Source organism: Alligator mississippiensis, chromosome 12 (assembly GCF_030867095.1).
Source record: "Alligator mississippiensis isolate rAllMis1 chromosome 12, rAllMis1, whole genome shotgun sequence".
Lineage (NCBI taxonomy): Eukaryota > Metazoa > Chordata > Crocodylia > Alligatoridae > Alligator > Alligator mississippiensis.
The window spans coordinates 46,844,035-46,857,593 of record NC_081835.1 but is presented as its reverse complement, the minus strand read 5'-3'; the positions used below and the strand labels follow the sequence as shown (position 1 = coordinate 46,857,593).

The following is a 13,559-nucleotide window of genomic DNA, read 5'->3' as shown; positions in this document are numbered from 1 at the left end:
AAGAGGGAGGGCACAAGGGAGCAGGGCAGGAGGGAGCTGGTCAGTAGCAGGACAGTGCACTAGGTGGAAGGCAGCAGAGCTAGTGGTTAGAGCAAGGGGCTGGGAACCAGGGCTCCTGGGTTGTATTTCCTGAGCAGAGCTGAAACCCTGCATGCCCAGGGCTCTGCATGTGGGAGCTCAGCACTAGAGACGGGCCTGGGGCCTTCAAGAAGCAGTGCAACCCAGTGCCTCACTCAGAGGGTCCTGGGTTGCTCTGTGCTGGAGCCTGGCAGCTCTAGCTGTCCCTTCCCCAGGGCTTGCCTGCCCCTGTGAGACAGAGCGGTATCCAGTCTGCTGGGGTTAAGAGGAAGAGGCAGCCCCTCCTCCCACTTTGCAGACAGCCGCTGTCAGGGCCTGGGGATTACCGAGTTAGTGGCTGAGGTGAACAGATGGAGGCCGGGCTAAAGCCAGCAGCCACATGGCTGCTGCGCAGGTCTGCCGCCAGCCAGGGCAGATGGAGGCTGCAGGCTGGTGCGGGAGGGGTGCTCTGGGCAGGCCTGAGGGGCTGGGAGGAGGTTCCCACATGCTGCTTTTATCCTCTTAGTCTGCAGGAGGATTTGCTCCCAGCTAAGGCAGCTTGACAGGAGGCCGGCTGCCCAGGGCGTCACAGCCCTGGGCCCGCAGAGGGCTCTGTCTAGCCCTGGGCTACAGGGTCCCTGGGCGGTGGGGGACAGAAAGGCCCAACTGCCCTTGGGGATGTCTGTGCTGTGAGGGGGGGAGTTGGGATGGCCTCTCTCAGGTCTAGCAGGGGTGTCCGCATCAGACCTGTCTGGCCACAGACCCCAGCCTGCTGCATTCTCCCCAGGAAGGACATCCATGGGGGTCCCCACGTGACCCCTGTGCCCCCTTCTCCAGGGCCACCCACCCATGGATACTGTGCAGGGCCCCTTCCCTACCCACGCTGACCCCAGAACCCAGCTAGGACTTCCAGCAGCCCCCACCTGGAAAGTGCTGCACAGGCCTCGGGAATGGATGGCTTCTGCCCTGCAGAATGGATGGGTACCAAAGCCTGGGGGAGGGCAGAGGCTGGGGGTGGGAAGGACCTCGCCAGGGGCCCCAGCAGCTCAGTGGGGGAGCTGGGAGCTGAGGCTCACTGCAAAGCAGGGCTCCCAGCAGCAAGTGCCAAGGGCTACGGTGCCCAGGGGCAGTGCCATGTGCCTCCGAGGGCATCTGAAGCTCCTGACCCTGGGGACGATGGCAGGAAGTTGGAAACCCTTGCATACCCCCAGTCTGGGGGGCAGCAGCAACAGGTGCTGAGTCTCTCTTGTCCAAGCCCAGGCCCAGGCCTAGGCCCTTGGCTTGGCTAGCTCCCTGCATCCAGGCAGGAAGGCAGGCATCCTACAGTCCTGTTCAGTGGAGGAGACACTCCTGGCTTGGCAGCATTTGGATGGGGTTGTCTGTGTGTAGGCAGACAGAGGTGTGGGCCCTGAGGGGGGCTGAGTTGCTGACTGATATGGAATTTTGGGGCCTTGTGGGGGCTGAAACCCACTTCCTAGGCGGGGAGGGCATTGGGCTGCAGAGGCAGTGTAGCCCAGACCTGGTGGTGAGATGGCAGGGCAGGGGCAGGGGCAGAGCCCAGCCAAGGGGAAACTTGGCTTCAGGTATGGGTGCCCTCCAGGCGATGGAGGTGGCCCCCTCCTGTTCTCTGCCCCTCCTGTTAGATCAGGGTGCAGGAGGGGTTTTTTGTGCTGCATATCCAGCCCCAGCACCTGGCACAAAGGCTTGGTGTGGCACAGGGTAGCACCAGGCGAGGACATGGTGATGGTACTGTGGCTGCACCTGGGAGCTGCAGGGGTGCGTGCCCCCTGGCTCAGGTACTTCTTGTGCCTACGGCACTTACTCTGTGCTCTGGCCCTGACTGGCTCTGCTTGCACATCCACCATACAGTAGTCCTACTGCCTGGCCAAGCTGTGTTCTGCACTGCTCCCCCAGGGGTGTCACATTCCCACTGCACCGCAGTCACTTGCTTGCGACAGGGGCCTAGAGAGTCCGCCCCTGTTGTACACTGCTTACACAAGCTCCACTCCCCGCCTGCCCTGCAGGCTTTAGATCCCCACCCTCACCTCTCCCAGGTTCTAAATTCACACCTAGCCCTGACTGCAGGTTCTTGCCTCCCTGCCCCTCCCTGTAGGCTCTAGACTCCCTCTAGGTTACAGACTCCCACCCCGGCCTCCCTGCGAGTTCTAGGTTCTCCTGCCTCTCCTCTTTCTGCAGGTCCTCACCTCCGGCATGCTTTACACCCTGCCCCTGCTCCATCCCACTTTGTACCTCCTACCAGGACATGTGCATCACCCACTGCTGCTAGGGCACACAGAGCTCTGCTCCCCTCCCAAGGCTCAGGCTTCCCATTTCTCTGCAGGGCATCTCTGTTCTACCAGCATACAGCGCCCAGTCCAGCAGCTTGGGGTCTCTGGGGGCTTCTGCAATGCACAAGCAACCCCTGAGCCATCCAAAAGGGCAGACACTCTGGACTCCCCCAGCCTCACCTGTCCAGCCACCCCCCAGAGCCCTGTTCTGAAGTCAGTTGCCTGGGGAGCAGGGTCAGCAGACTGGGCCACAGCAATGACTGCATGAAAGCTGCCCAGTGTTATGGGCTGAGCTGCCTGGACACCAGGTTCTCTGAGCTGAGGTATACCATAGCCCTCTGGGTGCCTGCACTGGGACACTGTCTGGCCCCAGCAAGACAAGTCCTCACTCCTGCCACATCCCTCCAGGAAGCATCACCCATGTGGTAGGGTTTCCCAAACCCCACCATGGTCTCCCCACCTTCACTTGCAGGGGAACCACCTGTAGGCCCTTCCGTTCCCCAGGTAGCATGGATACGACACAGTACACGACCATCCAGGCAGGTTGAGAACTCCCCATTATGTCATAGAGGCGCTGCTACCAGCTGTGACCACCTGCAGCACCAGATCCAGATGGGTGGAAGGCGGAGGCCTGTAACCGTGGCATGAAGAGATGGCTGGAGGAGTCTCTGTGGCAGACTGAGAGTGGCTGCACCATAGCCACATGGTGTGGCAGCCCAGGGGTTGACTGTGAGGGGCCAGGACCAAGGAAAGCCTGCAGAGCGTGTGGGTGACAGGTCATGGCGGTGGCCTGCATACACTGGTTGGCTTGTAATTTAACTGGGCGCCCTACCCATTGGCAGCAATGGATGAAGCAGGGCCATTGCCTGCTGGTACCCATATGTGAGGAGGCCAGAGGACCCCAGCAAGTAGCAGGTGGCAGGAGAACTGCAAAGCATCCCAGCGCTGCCTTCCCCACTCCACATCCCACACCACTCTCCCCCTCCATGCTCCTGTGTGGCACCCTGTCCCCAACAGCCAATTGCTACAGCGTCTGGCAGCTCCAATCATACCCCACTCCTCATGGCCTTCATCGGACTCCCAGCTTGGAGCCATGTGGACTTTCTCTGCCAGAGGTAGAGAGTGCCATCCAGCCCCTCATCCACGATCGGCCTCTGTCCCAGCAGGACAGTTCCACGTGCGTGGAGCCCTTGTGTAGACAGGCTGCTGGTGCATCAGCCACCTGCTCCAAGTCACAGCGCCATGAGGAGGGGAGAGGGGAAAGGAGAGCCCTGCCAGTGCCAGCGACCCCATACCCAGGCTGCCAGGGGTGTCCTTGACGCCGGCCGCTGGGCTGGCCATGCCAGCTGATCGGTTTCCAGGAAAGAATGCAATTACAAAGGGTGAGCATATGTGAGCAGCGCAGAGGGGTGGGGGCCGTGGGGGTGGGGATGGAATGTCCCTGTCCTTGGCAGATGGTCTTACCCAGTGTGCATTGTTCCTTTTAGTGTCTCTTATCCGCTGTAATTGGATCGTGGGGGGAGGGATGGAGGCTGGGCGGGATTGGGGAAGGGGAAGGGGGGGGAATATTCCCAAGCCTCTGGCCCGCGCCTCGCCTGTCAAGCGTTTCATTGTTCCTGGCTGATGTCACTCCCAGTTGTTACAGACGCCTCGGTGGGTGACAATGTGGGACTAAGAGGCACAGCCGACGGGGAGGACAATCAGGCAAGGTAGGAGAAGAGGGGTAGCTGTGACCCCAACACACCTGGGGGTGCAGGGGCAGCAGGGTAAAACTGTGGTGGGGGAGAGGGGACTCAGTGCAACTAACCCAGGGAGCAGAGGGATTGTCCTGGGCTGCGGGGGAGATGGGACCGTCAGTGTGAAGTCAGGGGGATCAGGGGATACCGTCCCCCAGAGCTGCTCTGGCCCCGTTCTATGCGGCGCGCACAAGCAACTTTACTTTGCATCATCCCGCGCTGTCTGAGAGGGAGCCTGGCTCCAGCCCCATCCCTGGCTGCTCCATGACCTGCACCGGAGGGGAAAAAGAGCTGAAGTTTCTCCCTTGCTGGAGCCATGTGCTCCCATGGCAGAGAGTTGGGGAGCCCCTTGCAGGCTGAGAGGTTCCTAAAGCCACCTCAGTCCCTCTCTCAGCCTTGTCATACTTGGATGCCAGGTGCCCCAAGCCCAGGCACTGTATAGATTGGAGAGTTGATGCCCTGGGGCAGGGGGGTGGGTCAGGCAAGCTTTGCCTGGCACCCGGGGGGGACACTTATAGGCACTAGGAAGGGATTGAGCCCCCAGAAAGCCACAGCCTGGTCCCCCCTGCGCTGCATGCTGTGAATGGCTGCACGCTGCCCAGGGCTCAGCCAGGGGCTATTTTAGTGTCTGAGCAAGGGAGGGGCTGGCAGCCAACACGGTGCCCAGGCGTGGAGTTGGCTCCCCACTCACACAGCCCTGCCAGTGCTGCTCAGTTCCTGCCGGCTGCAGCTCTGCCTGCTGCTCTCCTCCTGGCTCCCCATGTGTCTGAGCCCTGCTGATTTCACGTGTGGGCCCCACCGTCCCAGCCCCAGGGCACCTCCAGGGCACTAGCCAACCCCCAGCTGACCCCTGGAGCCCTCAACCCCATGATCCCCAGCGCAGCCAGTGCCCCCAGGCCTGACTATTGCTCCCCTGGGTACAAGCCCCTGCTCTTCCAGTGCCCCTCTTTCCTATTTAGTGTCCTCCCTGCCCTCCTGAGGCTGAGGGTACCAGTGGGCTGACCAGAGGCAGAGACTTAGGAGGTGTGCCATTACATTCATCCCATGTGGGCCCCAGCACCGGCCTCCTAAGGGGAAGTCCCCACCCACCACCTGCCTCCCTTCAGCTGCAGATTGCACTCGTTCTTTCAATCCAGCCAGGTCCCTTTGTTCCTCTCGACCCAGAGGATGCCATTCCCTTCTGGTCAGCTCTGAGCCCCTCGCTGGCCAAGGCCAAAGCCAGAGTACTACTCACATGTTATCAAAATAACAATATACCTGACCCTCCCCCCTGCACCCCCACAGGGGGACACGATATCTGGGCACTGCCCAATACCCAAGCCAGGGCTACCCCCAGCTGTATAGATCCCCCCTGGTGACCCACAGAACCACTTCCTCATGTATCAGCCAAAGAAGGTACTGGGGTGCATGTGGTTGGCACAAAAGGAGGGAGAGAAGGAGAGGGAGTACAGGGAGGGCAAGCCCTGCTGCCACTCCCCCCCCACCCAGTGCCCAGCTGAGAGTGTGAGTTAGGAACTGCCAGAGCGGGTCAGTCCATGCTGATCTGTGCGCCCAGCTGCCTGCAGAGAAAATTGTGTGGCCCACACAGTGGTGATGCCATGTGTATTTGGGGAGGGCTGGGGAGTGTCACGTGGCTATCATTGAAAGGATCACAAATTTGGACCACGAACTGTTCCCTGAGCCTCCAGAAAGCCCAGTGATGTTCGAGGCAGCGAGTGCTGGTGAGAGCCCTTATCGAACAGAGAGCAGATCCCTGTGTGAGTCCTAGTAGCACTACTGTTACCCAGTCATGCAGTTAGCCACAAGCTGGATGGGTGCACAGTGGGGTGGGATGCTGAGAAGATGGGGATGGATTGTTCCTGCCTTGGGCTAGGTTTCAATCCGAACAGAGGCACGTTCACCCTCTCGCCCTCTGAGGGACATTTTCCAAATTCCAGTGCAATGGGGGATGCCACTGACAGGCTTGACCTCATGTATCCCTCCATCCCCTTCCCACCACTCAGCTTGAACCAGCCCAGGCCAGGCCTTACCCTTGGGAGAAACTGGCTCTTTCCAGGAACTTTTTCTGGGATAGATCCAATTCCAGTGGAACTTTCCATAGGGAGTCCTGTTTCCTAGCACTGACAGCAGCTTCCACCTCATTGCCTTTCCAAATGGGATGGGACCTCCTAAGATTGCCTGCCTCCCCAGCTGAGTGCACATCCTGCCCCCCCTTCCCCCAGCTGAGGGCAATAGCAACAGTGAGATCCTTGCCCACCCCCAGGGATCTCCAATGTGTGGCAGCTCTGCTGTGTTGGCTACAGATTTCAGATGTCCCTCTGTCCACACATGCTTGTTCCCTTTGTCCTTTTAAAACTTGCATCCTCCCCCCAGGCTAGCCCAAGCCATAAGAGAATCCAGCCCAGTGGTAAGGTCATGCTGTAATGACCCTCCCTCCCCCTCTTGCCTGCCAGGGACACACTGTGAATTGTTCTCGGCCCTTAAGATCTCACTTGTGTGTGCGAAACCCAGGGGTGGCTTAAAGAGGAAGCGACCCACATGTACCCACTTCTACTATGCCACTATCACCGCATCACCCTTTGTGAGCCTGAGGCTGGAGAATGCAGGGGCTGAGATGAGATTGTGTGTAGCTAAGGCACAGTCAGTGACACCAACACACCCAGGGAAGGCAACCAACCATCCCAGCTGTTCTGGGACAGTCCTGAATTCCACAGCTGGGTCCTGTTGTCCCCATGACTTTGGTCTGGATTTAAAAGCTTGATCCTAGCTCAGCATCAGGCAGCACTCTGATTAGGGGCAGCCTTCCCATAGCAGGCGGCTGATTAGCCATGGTTAACTTCAAGGCTTACCAGGCACTTTCAGGGCTGCTGAGAGCTACTTGTTATGGTTCACCCTGGACTGTTGCAGCAGTTGGCTCCCCGGAAGTCATTGGCTTCATACCTAGGGGCATAACTTGTCACCAAACTGGGTGATGTATACATGGCACAGCTGGCAGGGGCTTTGCAGTCAGCCTCACATGTGCCAGGATTAGATTCTGATCTTCAGATTAAGTTGTGCCACTAAAAGCTTTTGGAAATCTTAAGCAAGTCCCTGGGCTACTCCCCCAGTAACTGGCCTAAGGAAACTCCATCACTGGAAGTTTTTAAGAGCCAGTCAGACAGGCACTTGGCTGGGATGATTTAGTCAGGGCTGGTCCTGCCTTGGCTAGACTACAAGTGAGCTCCTGAGGTCTCTTCCAGCCTTACTTTTCTATGACTCTGTAGCTACTGGCACATGTATTGTGCTGGGTCTGTTTAGAAACTTGAGATGGAAGGGTTAGAAACCACTGAGATAGTGGTCTGAGCACAGGATTTGTACCCAGGAGATCCTGAGATATTGGCTCTGTCACTGCAGCCTTGGGTCAGCGAATCCAGTTCTCTGTGCTTCAGTTTCCCCATCCACACAATAGTGCCCTGCATGTGTGGGGTCATAAGTACTGTAAAGTGTTTGGGTGGCAGAGGATGCTAACAACTATTACTGGAATAACTGGCCTTGTGCCCCCAGAGCAGCAGGTCATTACACCTCTTCCTTTGGAGACTGTCAGAGCTCTAATTGGAAGGGGTGGAACTGCGTCAAGGAAGAAAGACCAGAGGGACAATCACATGGCAGAACACCAAAAAGGTCAGCAGTAATGCTCACCAGTTTGCATCACTGTTAGGCAGGCACACACAGGGCACAAGAGCTTGGGACTGTGAGAAGACACAGGAGCCTTCTCTGACAGATCTAGGCTCTTCTTCTACTGCGCGGCATGGATCGAAGCTGGACAAACCTGCCAGAGACCACTTGCTGAATGGACCTGAAGGCCCTTAGCTGATTTAGGGCATGGAGGGGGCAGGGCTGAGGAGGTCTTTGGATCAGGGCTTTTAAAGGATATGAACAGGAGTGTGGCATGGAGCCTGCCCTGGCCTGGTGGGAATGAACAGGAGTGTGGAGTGGGGCCTGCGCTGGCCTGGTGAACTGCTGTTGGGGTTCAGTAAGATGGCTGAGAAGTCCTTAACCCACAGGGCAGGGAAGAGGAGAGTCCAGGATCTTTAATGAAGATTTCATTTCTCCTATGTGTAGCTTAGTCCCTACAATCCAACATATGCTGGCAAGAGCAAAAAAGCGAAAGTGGTTGGAAATCACCCCCTTCGAACCTTGCTCAATGCCTGGGATACCATCATGGTCCAGCCAGTTGTAGGGTCTCACGAGGCATCTGCAACCTGAAGTCCTAGTTTAAACATCAGGCTGGCAAAGCACTGTGTACAGGGCCATCTGAGCCCTCCCTGCATCGTAGCGCACAATGCAGGGCACAAGCTTTGTGTATCTCCCCCTATGCCTCCCTTTTTAAGCCCCACTCTGGAATGAGCTGCCCTCCTGGAATAGGCAGGGGATGTGTTTCATGCCTTTGTGCCACTGCTGGAGCTGCCAGGCAGTGATATTAGTGCAGTGCAGTGGAGCAGTCTGTGGCATGGAGCAGGGAAAGCTGGAATAACAGCACTGGGCACTTCCCCAGGGAGCACTCAGAGCACTTCAGGTCCTAAAGCTCACTGAGCAAGGCTGTGCTGCCCTCTTAACTCCTTCCTAGCCCCACCACTGCAGCACCTGGGCACCCCAGAGCCACTAATATACCTCTCCTCTCATAGATTTCATAGACCTTTGGGCTGGAAGGGACCCTGGAGGATCATCAAGTCCAGCCCCCTGCCCCAGGGGCAGGAAGTCAGCAGGGATCATAGGATCCCAGCAAGATAAGCATCCAAATGTGTCTTGAAGGCATTCAAAGTGGGTGCTTGAACCACCTCTGGCGGAAGTCTATTTCAAACCTTGGGGGCTCAGACAGTAAAGAGGTTCTTCCTTATGTCCAGCCTGAATCAGTCGCGGGGGAGTTTGTGACCATTTCATCTTGTCGTCCCTTGGGGCGCTCTGGTGAACAGACGTTCTCACAGATCCTGATGAGCACCCCTGATAAACTTATAGGTGGCCACCAGATCACTCCTGAGCCTGCGCTTTTCCAGGCTGAAGAGTCCCATGGCTCTCAGCCTCTCATCATAAGGTCTGCTTTCCTGACCTCTGATCATGCACGTGGCTCTCCTCTGCGCTCTCTCAAGCTTCTCCATGTCCTTTTTGAATTGTGGAGCCCAAAACTGGATGCAGTACTCCAGCTGTGGCCTCACCAAGGCCGAGTACAAGGGGAGAATGATATCCCGGGATTTTCTTGAGAAGCATCTATGGATGCAAGCCAGCATTTTGCTTGCTTTACTAGCTGCAGCATCACAGTGAAGGCTCATGTTCATCTTGTGGTCTATCATGACCCCCAAGTCCCTTTCATCTGTAGTGCTAACCAGTGCAGCACTGCCAAGCCTATAAGCACGCTGCAGGTTTTTCCTCCCAAGGTGGAGAACCTTGCACTTACAGTGTTGAACACCATCAGGTTCTCATCCGCCTATTTCATGAGCCTGTCAAGATCTGCCTGGATCACCCTCCTGTCCTCAGGTGTGGATGCTTTACCCCAGAGTTTGGTGTCGTTGGCAAACTTGGCCAGTCCACTTCTGACAGCAATGTCCACATTATTGATGAAGATGTTAAACAGTATAGGCCCTAGGACAGAGCCTTGAGGGACCCCACCAGTGACCGTGCACCAAGACAATTGGCTTCCATCAACCACCACCCTCTGGGTCCTACTGCGAAGCCAATTCCCCAGCCAGCGGATCATGGTGAGGTCGAGGCTGCAGTTAGCCAGTTTTGCCAAGAGGTGATCGTGGGATACCAGATCAAAGCCTTTTTTAAATTCAAGATATACGACATCAATCTCTTCCCCCTTGTCCAGGTGATAGGTCACCTGGTCGTAAAAGGAAATGAGACTGGTCAAGCAAGACCTACCTGCAACAAACCCGTGCTGGGTATCCCTCAGGATATTGCCGTCAGCTAGTCTGTTAAGGATGGCCTCTTTGATAATCTTTTCCAAGACCTTCCCCAGGACAGAGGTCAGGCTGATGGGCCTGTAGTTTGCTGGATCTACTTTCCTCCCTTTCTTGAAAATAGGCATGATATTGACCTTCTTCCAATATTCGGGCACTTCACCAGAGCACCAAGAGTTCTCGAAGATCGGTGCCAGGGGCTGAGCTATGATGCTTGCCAGCTCTTTGAGTACCCTTGGGTGTAACCCATCAGGGCTGGTTGACTTGAAGGTGCACAGCCTCTCAAGGTGTTCCTTCATGAGGTCAGCTTCCATGGAGGGCAAGGAATCTCCCTCACCCGGGCCTCCCTGACCCACAGTGGGCAGGGGCGTCCCATGGGACAGGTGAAAACTGACACAAAGTATCCATTTAGCAAGTTTGCTTTTTCATGGGCATGGGTTGTCAGTTGTCCCATCTGGTTTAGCAGGGGACCAATGTTGTCCTTGCTTTTCCTCCGGCTCCCCACATATCTAAAAAAGGACCTGAGAGTTGCCCTCCTGGGAAGCCAAACCTGCCCCTCATGTGCCCAGCCTTAGCTAGAATGGAGTGATTCACAGCCCTACCCCTGGAAATACTCCGGTGCCCAGGGGCTGGGAACAGAAGCAAGAAAACCCTTTCCCAGGCCCTCTGGTTGGTGGGATGGCTCACTTGGTATGGAGAGCAGCCCCTTCCCAGATACCCTGATTTTAGGCTGTCCCTCTGGCTTGAGCACTGCCCAGCAGGTGCCAGCATCCTGGGAGCTCTGTGAGGTGCCCTGTTCCCTGGTGCTGCAGGGCGCTGGGGAGGCTCAGAGGAGTGCAGCACAATGAAAGAGACCTGCTCTGCCCCAGTCCCTGGGCAGCATGACTGGCTCCTCAGGGCTTTGGGCATGTGAGCCCAGGACTGTCTCTGCAGCAGGGATAAGCGAGCCCTGGGGGAAATGCCTCCATGCCGCCTCTGCTGCCTTCTGGCAGTGGATCTGGGCGCTTTGATGGAGAGCGGCTGTGCAGGCTGGGCTGGGCCAGGCGCTGCCAAGGGCTCAGACAGCTATAAAAGCCTGATCCCTTCCATCCCGTGACCCCTGCTGTCCTGCCCGCTGCTGCTGGTCCAGTTGCTCGAGCTGTCTGCAGCCTCTTTGATGTGGCCTGCAAATGCCCTCCCTTGTCCCACAGGAGCTCAGCACTGCTTAGAGTGTGTGTGGGGGAGTTTCCTCCTCACTCCCTGCCCCTCTCCCCTCCCTTTTGAAGAAGCAGGGAATCCCTGTGCCAGGCCAAGAGCAAACCCAGGGATGTCTCCCTTCTGGCCCATCTGCTGAGACCCAGGAGGGTTTGCTCTACGCGGCTCCAGCTCACACCTGCAGGCTGATCTGGGCTGTCTGGGACCAAGTCATTGTTGAGTCCAAGCCCTCTCTGGTACTGCCCCACTCATTCCTGCAGAATGAATTTGACACCACCCTGTGCTGCCAGGGCAGGGGAAGGGGTGCTGAGGCTGGTGGTCCCTGTGCTGAGATTACCTAGGCTCCTGAATCCTCTGTGCACTGTGTTAGAGCTGGGTGCCAGGAAAGGACAAGGTGGGCTAAGCCGGATATGTGGAGCTCAGAGCAGGCAGGTGTCATGTAAGCAAGTGCCCCTCACTCCTGGCCAGCAGCACTCCCTGCTCCCCCACATCCATGTGCTAACACCCAATCCTGCCCCCCGGCTCCCAACCATGCCACCACAGCTCCTCACATGCTCCCCCATTGCAACCTGTTGCCCCCAGCCCTGGGCTCAGATGACCCCCGCCCCTTTCTCCAAAGTCCCTCCTGACAAACAGGACAGTGTGACTCTTCCCCCCATACCCACCCAAGCACCTGCATGCTGCTAGCTTCCAGCCCCCTTTGCTGGCCTGGGGGAGGAGACCCTCAGGCTTAGTTTGCTGGGGCTGATTATAGGCTGGATGGCCCAAGTGGGCTGTGGGTAGAAGGGGCAAGGCAAAGCCCATAGACAGGAGGGGATGTTCTGATGCCACTGCTGTGCCTCACCTGTCTCCAGAGGCTCTTCCTGCTCTGCAAGGGGGGCAATGGCTTCTGTTCCACCATGGCCTAAATCCAACCAAAGACCAGGATCTTGTGACTTGGGCCACTGCTTCACAGGGCTCCTTCATGGCATTGCTGCTGCATTTCCAGTGCCCGTGGAACACCACAATGGCCCCAGCCACAGCCCCACAACTGGCTTTTGAGGCATCTATAAAATCAGCTCTGAACACCAGGCTCTGGCCTCCCCCTCCCACCCTCTGCCCCAGAACTTGGTGGCCAGGGTGTCCTGAGAGCAGCATTCTCCCAGCTCGGCAGGGAAGGCTAGCCCAGGGGGTCACAGCAGCATCGCTTCCAAGGAAGCAGCTGCTGGCCCTTCCCCTTGGCGCTTTCAGTTACCTCCTAGCCCAGAGGAATAGCTCTGTCCTCACAGGTGCTCTTGTGTGTTGCTGCCAGCCAGACCATAGCCACAAAGGGCAGGTCTGGCAGTGGGGCATTTCCTGGGGCAGGCTCCCTTTGGGCTATTTCAAGCCCCTGATCAGGAGCCCAAGGCAGTGCTGGGGCAAGAGGGGCCAGCTGGGCAAGCTGGAAGTTAGGTCGGACAAAAGGTGCTGCTGAATTAGTACCTCAAGCAGCCAGGCATGCAGGCCCTCCCTATGCCAGGGCTGCTCCTGGTTCCCAGTGGGCTCTGGGGCAGCCCCAGCTCTCTGGAAAGGACTATGGGCACCCTGGAAGCCCCTGGCCCATGTTGGCTGTTGGGGCAAAGCTAAGCATTCACACTACCACTGTCTACCTACCTGGAAGTCTCCTCACTACCTACTGACCCTCATTTGGCTCACCAAATGCTCTCCCAAGGGTGCGGGGGGCAACATGGCCTTCCCCTTATCAAGAGCCATCTCTGGCAGGTGTCAGACATCCTGGTTTCTTCAAGATGAGGGCTTTTGGGCAGTGCTAAGCCAAGGCTTCTCTGTGGCTTGTGATGGCTTAGATTGGCCTTGCTTCACTGAATTTGGTGGGAGTCTGCTGGTCCCTGCAGCTGAGAGTCAGGCCCCCGCTTCCTTAACTGAGAAAGGGGACTGGAGGAAAGGACCCCTTGGCTACCTGTGTGATTGCTGCCGGGGCCCCTTCCTCTCTCCCCAGCTCATCCTCTCAAGCAAAGCCTGACACTCAATCTCCTGGCAGAGCTGGAGTCACAATAAGCCTTCCAGAGCCTCTGATAGGACAGTTGCAGCCTGGGACAGCTGGTCAAGATCAGAGGCATGGGGTGACCGTGGCTGCATTTACACAGCTGTTGCCTTCGCGCCTCGGCGCGGGGTTAACTAGCATTTTCAGCTTGGTTTTCTTTAGGCTTCTCAGAAGGGAATCCAGGGGCTTAGGGCTATTTTGGCCCCGGGTACTCAAATCCCAGAAAATCCCTCTCCTCCTTCCCACCTCAGTGCCCCCACAGCAGGGTCCAGACAGTGCAGAGCAGCAGGACGAGGCAGGAGGGGGGCATGAGCTTCCTGGGGCGCGT

General features: G+C 57.4%; 1 protein-coding gene across 2 annotated transcripts in view; it reads left to right on the top strand.

Annotated features, from left to right (window-relative positions):
* The first annotated feature begins 3,911 nt into the window (after window positions 1-3,911).
* The window catches only part of PCBP4 (poly(rC) binding protein 4), a 32,795-nt gene continuing 23,147 nt past the window's right edge, over window positions 3,912-13,559 (top strand). For both annotated transcript variants that reach the window (XM_014600153.2, XM_006275137.3), the window contains exon 1: window positions 3,912-4,054. The gene's annotated coding sequence lies outside the window, so the exon portion shown is untranslated. The remainder of the gene's footprint in view (window positions 4,055-13,559) is intronic.